This window comes from Vespa mandarinia, chromosome 16 (assembly GCF_050613455.1).
Source record: "Vespa mandarinia isolate Hongniang chromosome 16, ASM5061345v1, whole genome shotgun sequence".
NCBI classification, from domain to species: Eukaryota; Metazoa; Arthropoda; class Insecta; order Hymenoptera; family Vespidae; genus Vespa; species Vespa mandarinia.
The window spans coordinates 4,310,001-4,322,500 of NC_140825.1; the positions used below are offsets into that span (position 1 = coordinate 4,310,001).

At 33.8% G+C, this 12,500-nt stretch overlaps 1 protein-coding gene across 3 annotated transcripts in view; it reads right to left on the reverse strand.

Moving 5' to 3' along the window:
• The window catches only part of LOC118442312 (terminal nucleotidyltransferase 5C), a 75,764-nt gene that overhangs the window by 31,770 nt on the left and 31,494 nt on the right, over positions 1-12,500 (reverse strand). The window contains exon 1 of one of the 3 annotated variants that reach the window (XM_035867762.2): positions 9,393-10,793. The exons of the other annotated variants lie outside the window; for them this stretch is intronic. The gene's annotated coding sequence lies outside the window, so the exon portion shown is untranslated. Of the gene's footprint in view, positions 1-9,392; positions 10,794-12,500 lie in introns of those variants that run through there. 3 annotated transcript variants of the gene reach the window in all.

Genomic DNA, 12,500 nt, shown 5'->3' on the forward strand with positions numbered 1-12,500 from the left:
TCGACACAGTTAAATGAAATTGGTCAATCAAGAGTTTCGATAGATTTTTCCGAAGGTTATTCAAAGACTAAGAGAAATCTTTTTTCCATTCGATTGGCAATATTATATCTCTATAGACGAAGTTGCAACGACCTCGAGGATCTACTTTATGTAGGACAAGCAATTCTTTACATTGCCTTCTCTCCGATAAGAATATGCAAGAGAAACCTTGACAGAGACGACTCCACCCAAGAAGATGCAACGTGCGAGAGAAAGATTAGAAACGTATTAGAAATACCATATTAGTTTTGTTCTCTTTCTTTGTTCTCTCTCTCTCTCTTTCTTTGTTCTCTCTCTCTCTCTCTCTCTCTTTCTCTTTCTCGAAGGAATGGAAATAAATTTGATGACTCGAAAGTTGACCATACGAATGAATCAACTTTTATTCATTCAATGTGTGTTCTCTGGATTTCATATTTCACTGACGAAATTCAAATAAACTTTCTTCCTGTTTGCACATTTGTTTGAAATAAAAGAGAAATAAAAAAAAATCTATACGACCATATCGATTTAATGGCCAACGCCATAATTAAATAATATCTCTTTACACGAATGCGGTTTACGTGCATCGGAAATAAAATTGCGAGGGAATATTAAAAAAAAAAAAAAAAATAAAAAAAAAAAAAAATAAAAAAAGAGAGAGAGAAAAGGTAAAAAAAGTACAACCGGAGAACCTCAAGCGATGATTTGCCAATATCATAACGAGATCGGTTATTGCCTTTGCCGGTTTATGTTTTCCAGGCGCATACCACACCCTGGTACATAGTTATTATGAACCTTGAAAGATTGGCCACATTCCTTTTTCTTTCTTTTTTACAGGCCTAAAACTGAAGCATTCACTTAAAATTATACGACAAATCGAGACGAGATGCATTTGCTTCAAAATAAAAAAAGAAAAAAGCACAAACGATTCAACTAGAAAAATTTGCAAATAAACTTTTTTCGAATAATCCATTTTAATAGTTTAATTTCTTTTTCTTCTTCTTCTTCGTATTTATCCTCGTTTTTTATACGAAAAGAAACAAAACAAGTTTTATCTTTATTTTCTTATTGGATAAAATTTTATCATTTAACGAAACATTTTCTATCGAAATAAAAAAAAAAAAAAGAAAAAAAAAGGATAACAAATTTTTTCTTCTTTTTTGTATTTCTTCCTTTTTTATTTCTTTTTTTTTTTATTTTTTGTCCTTTATAAAATCAAACGAAACTTAATCCCTATATATATAGCAGTATCAAATTTACAGTGGCACGATAAAATTATTATCTTAAGTCTCGCGGTTTCGTCAAGTTTATACACGAAGCGATAGATATAAATGGATCCGTGAGAATTCACGTTGGAAAGTTATTCGTACGCGTTGGTATGACGTTGCAATTGCGTGCCATGTAACGTGCCACGTCGTGATAGTGTTGTGGTGATGGTGGCGTTACGCGTTTCGCGAGAACAAGACGAACGTTTGTTTCTAAGGAATTCTAACGCTTTCTCGCCACGATTTTACAGGCATCATCATCAACGCGCGCGCCATAACACCATTATCTCTATCAATAAAATAATCGTACTTTTAATGTGTGCCCAAACACATTTCCCTAATGTCAACAAATAAAACATTATATCATCAGACAGAGTGAATCATTCCTATCTTCTAAATCCTACGAGACATTTAATTTCGTTTATTTAAACCTGACACATTCATTTCGTAATGATAAATTCATTTCGTAAAAATAATTTCATTATCGTAAAAATAAATTCATCTATTTCATCAATGGAGACAATTATTATAAAAGAAAAGAAAAAAAGAGAAAGAAAAGAAATAGAAAAAAAAAAAAAAAAAAAAAAAAAGAATTCATACACAAGAAATTTATTGAACTTTTTTCGGAAACGATAAAATAATATTCGCGATATAATAATTATTCGAAAATATAAGAAACGAAAAGAGTGAGAGAGAGAGAGAGAGAGAGAAGGAAATCATTTCTCCTATTTCTTGTTTGTTTGTTTTCTGTTTTTTTTTATTTTTTTTTGCCCCTTCGCGCAAGCAACTCGCGCGCATGCGCACGAGTGTAAGGACAGACAAAGTGCATATCGCGCTCGAAGGCGCACTTGACCCCGGTGCACGAACGTGAGGCTACGAATAGAAGAATGAGAAGAGACAACGATGGGAGAAGAAAGGACAGTGAAATAAAAATGAAAGAGATAGAGAGAGACAGATAGATAGATAAATATGCAGAAGAGAAAAGGTCGAATGCGTGGTCGGTAACGTAGGTAAAAGATAGATAGAGAAGAGTTAGATGTGCATTACACGCTTTAGCGATGGAACGCACGACGTCGTGGTTCGTGTACGTTTTAATGTCAAGGGAGGCTCTCCCGCTTAAGAATTTTGCAACATATATATATTCTAACGTGGGCTAAATGGCTATCGATAGATAGCCAATGCCGTTGTAACAAGACTGATTCTTTCTTTCTTTCTTCTTTGTTTTTATTTATTTATATAAATATATATATATACATTCTTTTTTAATTTCTTTTGTTTCATTTTTTTTATTCATTCCTCTTCTAAATTTAAATCAACGAGAATATCTTTGATAAGAGGATATATATATTACGCGTATTAATACGTGTAGAAAATATTTTAATCCTTTCTTCTCAATTTGTCAATTTTTCTTGAAAAGAAACAACAAAAGTATTGATCCTCGTACGAGATGATTGATCGTTCGTTCGATCGTACTCGAAGAACGAAGATCGAGAATTAAAAGCTTACATTTATCATTCAAATTCAATCGACAATTTCATTTTCTATCAATATATTTTCTCCGCGATATCACATATTTGAAGAGAGAAGAGCTTTGAGCGGATTCGTAACTCGAATCAAGTTAAGGATCTTCATTGATCGTGAGAACAAACACGCGATAGCGAATTATATTCTTTTGTATATAATTCAAGATGAACGACGAGCAATACGCAGAGATGGAGAGAGAGAGAGAGAGAGAGAGAGAGAGAGAGAGAGAGAGAGAGAGATGCGGCTGCGATATACGCTTTGGAACGACGAATTGATTTCGATAAGTACGTGACTTTAAATTGATAATTGATTACCCATGAACTTAATTACATGTCGTTTCGTTTCGGTACGATTTTTTTGTCAATTATATGAGTCGACATTAAAGTACAGTGACGATTAAATCGTCATCGAAAAAAAAAAAAAAAAATAAAAAAAAAAAAAAATAAAAATAAAACAAAGGATGGTTAAAAAAAAAAGAAAAAATAGAAAAAAAAATCGTTCGATGTTACTTCGTAGGAGTGACGAGATTGCGATGATTATGAAAAATGTCGTGGAAACGAGCAAGCCGTTCTAACGAAACAAGTGAAAGGCAAGTAAGCAAGCAAGCAAGCAATCAAGCAAGCACAAGCAAAGCAAGCAAGCAAGCAAGCAAACAAGTAGTCAGGCAACAGTCAGACAGGATGCAAAGATAGAGAGAGGCCCCGAATACTGCATACAAGTCAAATGCTATCTTGCTCTGAATGAGAAACGTTTAAAATTTATGCCCGACATATTGCGCCCTCGATCTCTCTCTTTCTCTCTCTCTCTCTCTCTCTCTCGCAAAGCTGCTAATTCCTCCTAGTAATCGATCAGGAATCCGTTTAATTAACGCGCCGACGAAACTTTCAGCGTGCCTTTCGAATTTTTTAATCGGGGACACTTTAATCGAAATTATGTCGAGCGTGACACGACAGAAATCCATCTGCGCGTCGAACATGACTCGACAGGATGCGTATATGCACGTCGAATGTGACTCAACAATGTATTCTTCCTTTGTCCAAATCTAACTACGTGACACTAATTATCTTTGTTAAATTACTAATACGTATTTAATACACATTCCTAGACATATTGTTATATACATTATAAGAAAATTATTCTATATCATTACTATTGCATATTATTATTATGTAGATATATATATATGTGTGTAAATGTCGTCTATAATTGTATTGTCGATAAAAGATAAAAGAAAAGGAACGGAAGAAAGAAAGAGAGAAAGAGAGAGAGAGAGAAAAAAAGAAAAAAAAAAAGAATAATAAAATAATGAGAAGAGAAAGAAGGAAGTGCGATGGCACGGTGACGGATGGTGAAAGGCTTAACGATAATAAGAAAAATATTATTCCTCCTTCTACCCCGCTAACCCCCCCTCACCCCCTTCGACAATTCCATCGAAAAAAAAAAAAAAGAAGACGAAGAAGAAGAAGAAAAGATCTATAGTTGAAATCATGAAGAGGTGAAAATACAAATTCCGATACTACATCTCTAATGTCATATCGTTACATGTAATTTCTTATCTCGATGTTCGCTACTTGACCCAGCTAAAAATTACTATTACGGAAGTCTTACATCGTGATTAGAGAGAAAAAAAGAGAGAGAGAGAGGTGGTACATGCATCTTATGTATTTTATATATATATATACAGATATGCATAATAACGATTAAAATCCATTTAACTTTCTCCGTCAAACAACAAAACTAGGAAGAATTCGTTCTCTATTTTTTTTTTTTTTTTTTTTTTTTTTTTTTTTTTTTTTTTTTAATAATAATAAAAGATATCGGATGTAAGATGTTTAGAGGACGTTTATTATTTTTTTTTTCCCTATAAATATTTTTCCTTGTCCCCCTATCTCTCCTCACTATTCCCTCCCCCCCCATCTCACTCTCTTTCTCTTTAATACCGGGTGATCAATCTCGGTGTATCAAATAAAATAACTCGTAAATTGCGTAACGTTGAGATTGATAAACTCGTTCGAAAAAAAAAAAAAAAAAAAAAGAAAATAAAAAAAAAAGAAGGAAGAAAAGTAAAAAAAATAGAAGGGCGAAAAGCGAGGCAGAAGAAGAAGGAAAAAAGAAAAAAAGGATGCGCACATATTTCCTGGAAAAACAAAAACAAAAACAAAAACAAAAAAAAAAAGAAAGAAGGAAAGAACAGGAAAAAGAATAATAATAAAAAATTATGCAACTCTGTCAGGAACGTGAGATTATTTGTTTAATCGTTATAAAAAGTATGATAATATTTTTCGAATGTTTGATGAAAGCGACCGATATTCTCACGATAGGCCCCTCCTTTATAAATATCTAAACATTTTCAACATATCCCTACAAAAATATCTTACAATATGTAGTTAACTCTTGCGAGAGGTATTATCGTAGTACGATAAAAAGATTCCATTAATCGTTTTTGCTCACGCGACGATAATCTCTCTCTCTCTCTCTCTTTCTCTCTCTCTCTCTCTTTCTCTCTCTCTCTCTTCTCTCTCTCCCTCTCTCTCTTATCGGTCATCTCTGACAAGATTATTGTAATCTATTGCACGATTACGTAATCAAGTCAACTTCGATTACTACTCTTTGAGATTGCGTAATTTCCATGAAAAATAATAATAAAAGGAAAAAAAAAAGAAAATCGAAAAAAAAAGAAAAAAGAAAGAAAAAGAAAATAAGATAGGAAGAAAAAGAAAAACGAATAAAGTATATGTCACATTATATTACTGGCATCAATTCGTTACAATACAATCATCTTGTAATCTTCCCTAAAGATCGCATGAATTTATTATAGACTGATTCGTCGATACGCTTCGCCATAATAAATTTCAATTTAATCGCGTGATATTGTGATATGAACGATAAAAAAAAAAAAAGAAAAATTAATCTTTTCTTTTTTATTTTTTCCTTCTTTTTAAATCCCAGCATACGTATAAATATACATTCGCATATTACATAAATTTATTTGCAGGAGAAAAAAAAAATTAGTAAATGTGAATTATAAGCAAAATTAATAAATATAAATAATAAATATAAATTTATATAGAAATATATATATATATATAACAAATTTATAGTAAAAAAAAAGAAAAGAAAAAAAAATGGAAGTTATCATAAAGTTGATTATATGTGCTCTTAAATGAAAATAATATCATTACACACATCTGGTCATCCGCCATGCAACACAGACTAAGGATCGGCCATTAATCTTTTCCTCTCAGAAGAGAGAAATAAAGAAAGAAAGAGAGACAACGTAACGCGTGCGAGATCTTATCACGAATCGCCTTCCCCATTCGCGATCTCAATTTCGAAATGAAGTTGTCTTTAGGAATGAAAGAGAACGATATATAAGTTAATATGAAAAATTCGTTCGTATCTTATCGTACGAATACATATCGATTAATTTCGTTCTTGAAAAATATAATATCTTACAATAGGTTATATTTTTTTACCCCCTCCCCATTTTTTTTTTTTTTTTTATGAAACGAGTAAATCTATTCTCAAAGACGAAAAAGTGAATATCTTTAATATGTACATAAATTTGATTTGGCAAATAAAAATTAAATTTGCATTATTAAAATACATATCACGGGTGGCTCGAGCATTCCAGCAATCGTCATCCTGATGAAGTCATCGCGACTATATAAAAATAATAAAGTAGACAGATGTGAGGCACCACGAGAGAAGCATAAAGAGAGAGAGAGAGAGAGAGAGAGAGAGAGAGAGAGAGAGAGAGAGAAAGAGAGACAGAATAAATGCGATAGCTTTGACTAAGCGAGATCTCGAACAGACCGTTTGAAATACATTTATGTGTGTACTTGCATATTCACATATGTATATACATATTATGCATTTATGTATGTATGTATGTGTATACGTATATATATAAATGTATTATGCATATGGGACTATATATCTATATTTCTATATATATATATATATATATATATATATATATATATATATATATATATATATATGTGTCTAAGCGTTGGACAATACTACACGATTTTATGAACGGAACGATCGTTAAACGACAGACGTCGTTTATTCGACATAGAACGAATCCATTGGTCATTCTTTGAAAAATATCACGCATACGATAATGATTGCGCTGAAGTTCGGTTAAAATACATAAGCGACAAAATTCACGCTTTGTCTCTATTGTTATGGCTGAACTCTTTCTCATAATATAACGTGTATTATATATATTTTAACGTTACGTAATAATTCCAATGCAAAAACTTGTCAGGAATGTGAAATGAACATGAAAAAAAAAAAAGAGAGAGAAAGAGAGAGGAAAAGAATTTGACATGAAACGAAAACAAAAGAGAAACAAATTGATAAATAACGACGTTACGTTATTTTTTTTTTCCCCTTTTTTTTTCTTTCTTCTTCTTTTGAAAATCAAAAAACGAAAATTATTCAATAATACAAAACCTGTCTGGAATGTATTAGAGATAGATAGAGAGGGAAAGAGAGAGAGAGAGAGAGAGAGAGAAAGGGTGGGAGGTGGGAATAGGAGAGAATTCCTTTCGTAATTTCGTGACAAAAAAAAAAAAAAAAAAAAAAGCAATAGAAAAAAAGAGTATGGTGCGGTCAGCTGTTTTAATCGAAAGAGAAAGATTTAGATAGACAAACGCATAATATATAGATGTATAGATATTAAAAAAAAAAACAAGGGATGATTTATTGATCGATCTTAATAGAATCGTGTGGAATCAATGCGCAAATAAGAAACTAAGGAGAATAAGAGATAAGGGGTTGAGGGTTAGGGATAAGGTAGAAAGGGAGGAGTGAGTATAAGGACAAGGAGACAGGAGAACGAAGAGGAAGAGGTCGTAAAGATGTTCGAAATCGATAAGGGAAAAAACTACGCACAGGTTTCGCATTCGTAGAAAGATATCGTGAAAATGTGATGCTCATTTGAAAAAGCCTATTATTCTTTCAAGTCATCGGACTATCACGTAGATTACGTAATTGCTTACGAAACACGAGGATTCCACGAATGAGAGCACGCGAGCATTATATACGATGGTGTCTCTCTCTCTCTCTCTCTTTATCTTTCTCTTTCTTTTTCTCTTTCTCACTATTTATTTACCTATTTATCTATCCATCTTTCTCTTTCTCTGTTGTTCGTCGATACGTTCTATACTTCTCGAATCTCTACGTGGTAAACAAAATTTTGGAGCAAAAACAATCTTACATTGTACACATGTATATATACACATACACGATGGTCCCTCTCTTTCTCTCTTCCTTCCCCTCACCCGCCGATCCCACTTTTCTCTCTCTCTCTCTCTCTCTCTCTCTCTCTCTCTCTCTCTCTCTCTCTCTCTCTCTTGTTTGTCCGATGTGTACCAAAGCTTAAGAATTTCCTTTTCACTATGCGACGTTTATAATAGTAAACAATAATTTTTGAACAGGAAACATGGGTTACGTGGTCCAGAGCATGTAAAAACAAAGTCGCATACGTCGTAGATTCTACAAAAGTGTACGTTTAAAATATAGTCATTATACAAAAATTTCTTGCCACTTTGTATTTATGTATAAGAACAACATTTGTCACAATTAACTTATTTGTAATTACCAATATATATTATATACGTATATCTCTTCTACTATTTTGTTTTCTCTTTTTCTTTCCAACATATTTTTTTTCGATTTAATAAAAAAAAAAAAAAAAGAAAGAAAAAAAAATAAAAGAAAAGAAAAAGAACTGTTATTCCTAATTTTTATTTCTTTTTAATTTAAAAAAAAAGAAAAAAAAAAAAAAAAAAAAAAAAAAATAATAATAATAATAATAATAATAATAATAATAATAATAATAATAATAATAATAATAATAATATTTTAAATTATTTTTGTTAATTCTTTTTTTTTTGTTTTTCTTTTTAGTATCATAAAATTACGTAAACAAATAAACGTGAGACGATATAGGATATGTGATGATTTGATTGTTCGGATTTGGCGCTTCTAATGTGACATGCGCGCGAACGCCGAAGCACCGGCTTCTCGAGATCTTTCTAGAAGGTTGTCGTCGTGCAACGTTTCTAAACACACATTTACACGTACACATAAGTATGTACAGTATATTAATATAAACATATTATATATATATATATATATATATATATATATGTATACTGACAAGATCGAGATTTTTTTTTTTCAATTGTCAAAATCTCTCTAAATTTACATACTGAGATCCCTCGTAGTTCGAAACGGCGTAGTAACATTACGAAAGGTGGGTGGGGAAAGAGGACCTTCTTTTTCCTTCTTTTTTTTTCTTTTTTTTTTTTTTTTTTGTTAAATACCTAGTATACGAAGTGACGAGTTTCTGTGCGCTTGAGATCGTCTTCGGACCGTTCAAGGACACAGAAGATAGAGAGATAGTAATAAAAACAGAAAAACAGAAAAACAGAGAAACATAAAATAAGAGACTAATAATAACGAACGAACGAACGAACGAACGAACGAACGAACGAACGAACGAACGAACGAACGAACGAACGAACGATCGATCGATCGACGATGATGACGGAATTTTAGTTTACTTACATCTAGTTCGAGCTTCTTCCGTCCTCTTGGTCGGGAAATCGCAGGGCAAAGAAACGTAGAAGAAAGGAAGAAAAACGACGGAGAGGAAAAGCAGAAGAAATAAACGTCACGTTCGTTTCTAATGTCGTTTCTTTGTTCTTCTCGAATATCCAAACTACGACGACACCGACGATGACGATTATTTTCTTAACTTTCGGTTTCGGTTTTCTCTTTCTCTCTCTCTCTTTCTCTTCTCTCTCTCTCTCTCTCTCTCTCTCTCTCTCTCTCTCTCTCTCTCTCTCTCTCTCAGTGTCTGTCTCTCTCTCTCTCTTCTTTTTTGGCGCCAATTTGCCGGCAATACGCGCGATCCGGTTCCACTTGTTCCTCCTTCACCTTCACCTCCACCACCTCCTTCCTTCTCCTCCTCCTTCTCTTACTCCTACTCCTTTTCCTCCTCCTCTTTAATATAATATAAACGTGTTTTCTTTCTCTTGTTCTATCTTTCACTTTCGAGAATTAACGCTCAAAGGAAAATACAGATAATAACAACAAAAGCGCGGATTTTACGGGTTTTATTCCTCTTCGTTCCTCTTCGTTCCAAATTCTCGAGAGTTCCTTCAATCGTATCTCGTACAACGGATAATGTTAATTGTTCGGGTTGATATGTATATATTTACAACAAAAAAAATAAAAAAAAAAAAAAAAAAAGAGAAACGAACGAACGAACGAACGAACGTACGTACGTACGTATGTATGTACGTACGAACGAACGAACGAATGGATAGACGAACGAACTAAATTACAACGAAACGCAATATGGAACTTCTCGCAGGATATATTCTCCCGCGATATTTTCTCCGTGACGATATTTTCACCGATATAAAACGGTCGTTGCTGTTGTTGTTGTTGTTTTTGCTACTGCTACTGCTGCTAGCGCTGTTACCGCCGTTATACTGTTCGAGGATCGAAGAAGAGATCGACGAAGAGAAGAGAAGAGAAGAGAAGGAAGGAACGACGCGAGAACTAAAATCCCGGCCGTTGTTATTACGCGGCTGCGGGCTCGAGTAGGTGGGGAGTTGGAGTTTGAGGGAAAGGGGAAAGGGGTAGAGGCGCGGAGGCAGTAAGACGCTCCTTCTTCCGAGTCGTTTAAAAAAAGAGATCTCGCGCGCTTCAAATAAAGCCCAATAATAATAATAATGTTATTTTTAACAATTTCTTGCGGTATTAAAGTGACTCGAGTATCGGTGATGGGAAGGATACTGAAGGGGTATATTCGTGAGGGGAGAACGGAGCAAGACGACGGGGGTGGATTGATGGATTGAGGGGGATAAAAAAGCGTGCAACGCACAGAGGAGGCCTGCGTCGAGGCAAACCCCAAACAACTAACCGGCGCGGCGAACAAACTGACACTGACAACTGCTCTCTCTCTCTCGTTACTCGGCCGCGCACGCATTCGTTACCATCATCCCCACCACTCACTCCCATTCCCCACTTCACTTCTCGGCCCTTCTCTTAAGCTAACATACTCCCCACTATAGCGCGCTCGGATCGTCGCGAAGAGAACCGAACTTGGCCGAAGCTTTCTCCGCTCGTTTCTTCGACCTCTCTCTCTCTCTGTCTGTCTATCTATCTATCTCTCTTATTCTCACTAACTCACTCATTCTTCCTCTCACGTTATTCCTTCGCTCTCACTCTTTCTGCCTACGATTTAACTGCTATTCCTATGCTCTCTACGTACCACCGTACACGATAATTTCGTTATTCCAAATAAATTCGAATGTTGCCGAGCGCGCTTTCGCGACGATTTGAAATAATTCCTTTTGTCTATATTATCGATTTATAATTTAAAACGTAGATTAAAAAACGACTTTCTCGCGTGGAATGTGAAAGAAATATATATATATATATATATATATATATATATATATGTATACGAATTGTACGAAATAATAGGTTTTCTTCTTTTCATCGTACATCAATTTTAAAATTTATGATTATAAGTATTATATCCATGTATAGTATATAAGTTACGACATATACATGTACGATAAGAATGGTTCTAACATTAAATATCATATCGTGAACCGGTAAGGTGGTAGTAGTCTGAAATACATTTTTTATCACGAACAGACAGACAGACGAACGGACGAACAGAGAGAGAAAGACAGAGAGAGAGAGAGAGAAGGCAAAGAGTATCGACAGGCCTTGAAGGAAAGAGAGATTAGAGGAAGCTAGAAGAACATTTAGATCGATATAATAGATATAACAGTCCTCGAACGTAAATATAATACATACATACGTATAAAAAAACTGGCCCTTAAGACAATATGTATGAATCCTGTTTACGATTGATATGCTTAAGCGTTCTCATATTATTCGTTCGTTCGAGAGGAAGAGAGAAAGAGAGAAAGAGAGAGAGAGAGAGAGAGAGAGAAAATCATTTCAATTATTATTGCTAGCTTCGTATTTATCAAAAACTATTTCTTATTTCTCTTTTATTTTCATATTTCATTTTTTTTTCCATAAATAAAAGCGACAAATTTCAAAGGATAAACGATATATATATATATATATATATATATATTTATATATATATATATATATCAAATGAATACCCAAAGAAAATATTATTAATGTCATTGGTTGGGAAAATTGTTCGAATGGTTCTGCAACAATGTCGAGACGATATCCAGCGACATTTTATATTCTACTGCCCTATCGAACCATTCTCTCTCTCTCTCTCTCTCTCTTTATATATATATATATATATACATCGCTCTTACTTTGTCTATCTATCTATCTGTTTCTTTGTCTCATTCTATCGTGTGGTGACCCTATATACATATCTAACGAACTCTCAAACGCAATCCTAGAAAAGTACTATAGATGTGAAAGAAATAGAGACAGATAGAAAGTTTATATATGTAAATGTGTGTATATGTGTGTGTGAATATGAGAGAGAGAGAGAGAGAGAGAGAGAGAGAGAGAGAGAGAGAGAGAGAGAGAGAGAGAGAGAGAGAGAGAGAGAGAAAGAGCAAATTGACTCTCACTGCTGGTGTTTCGTTTTTTTTCAATGACTCATCGTCGAGACTCTCGCATAAATAGTCACTTGCATCGACGAACACTATT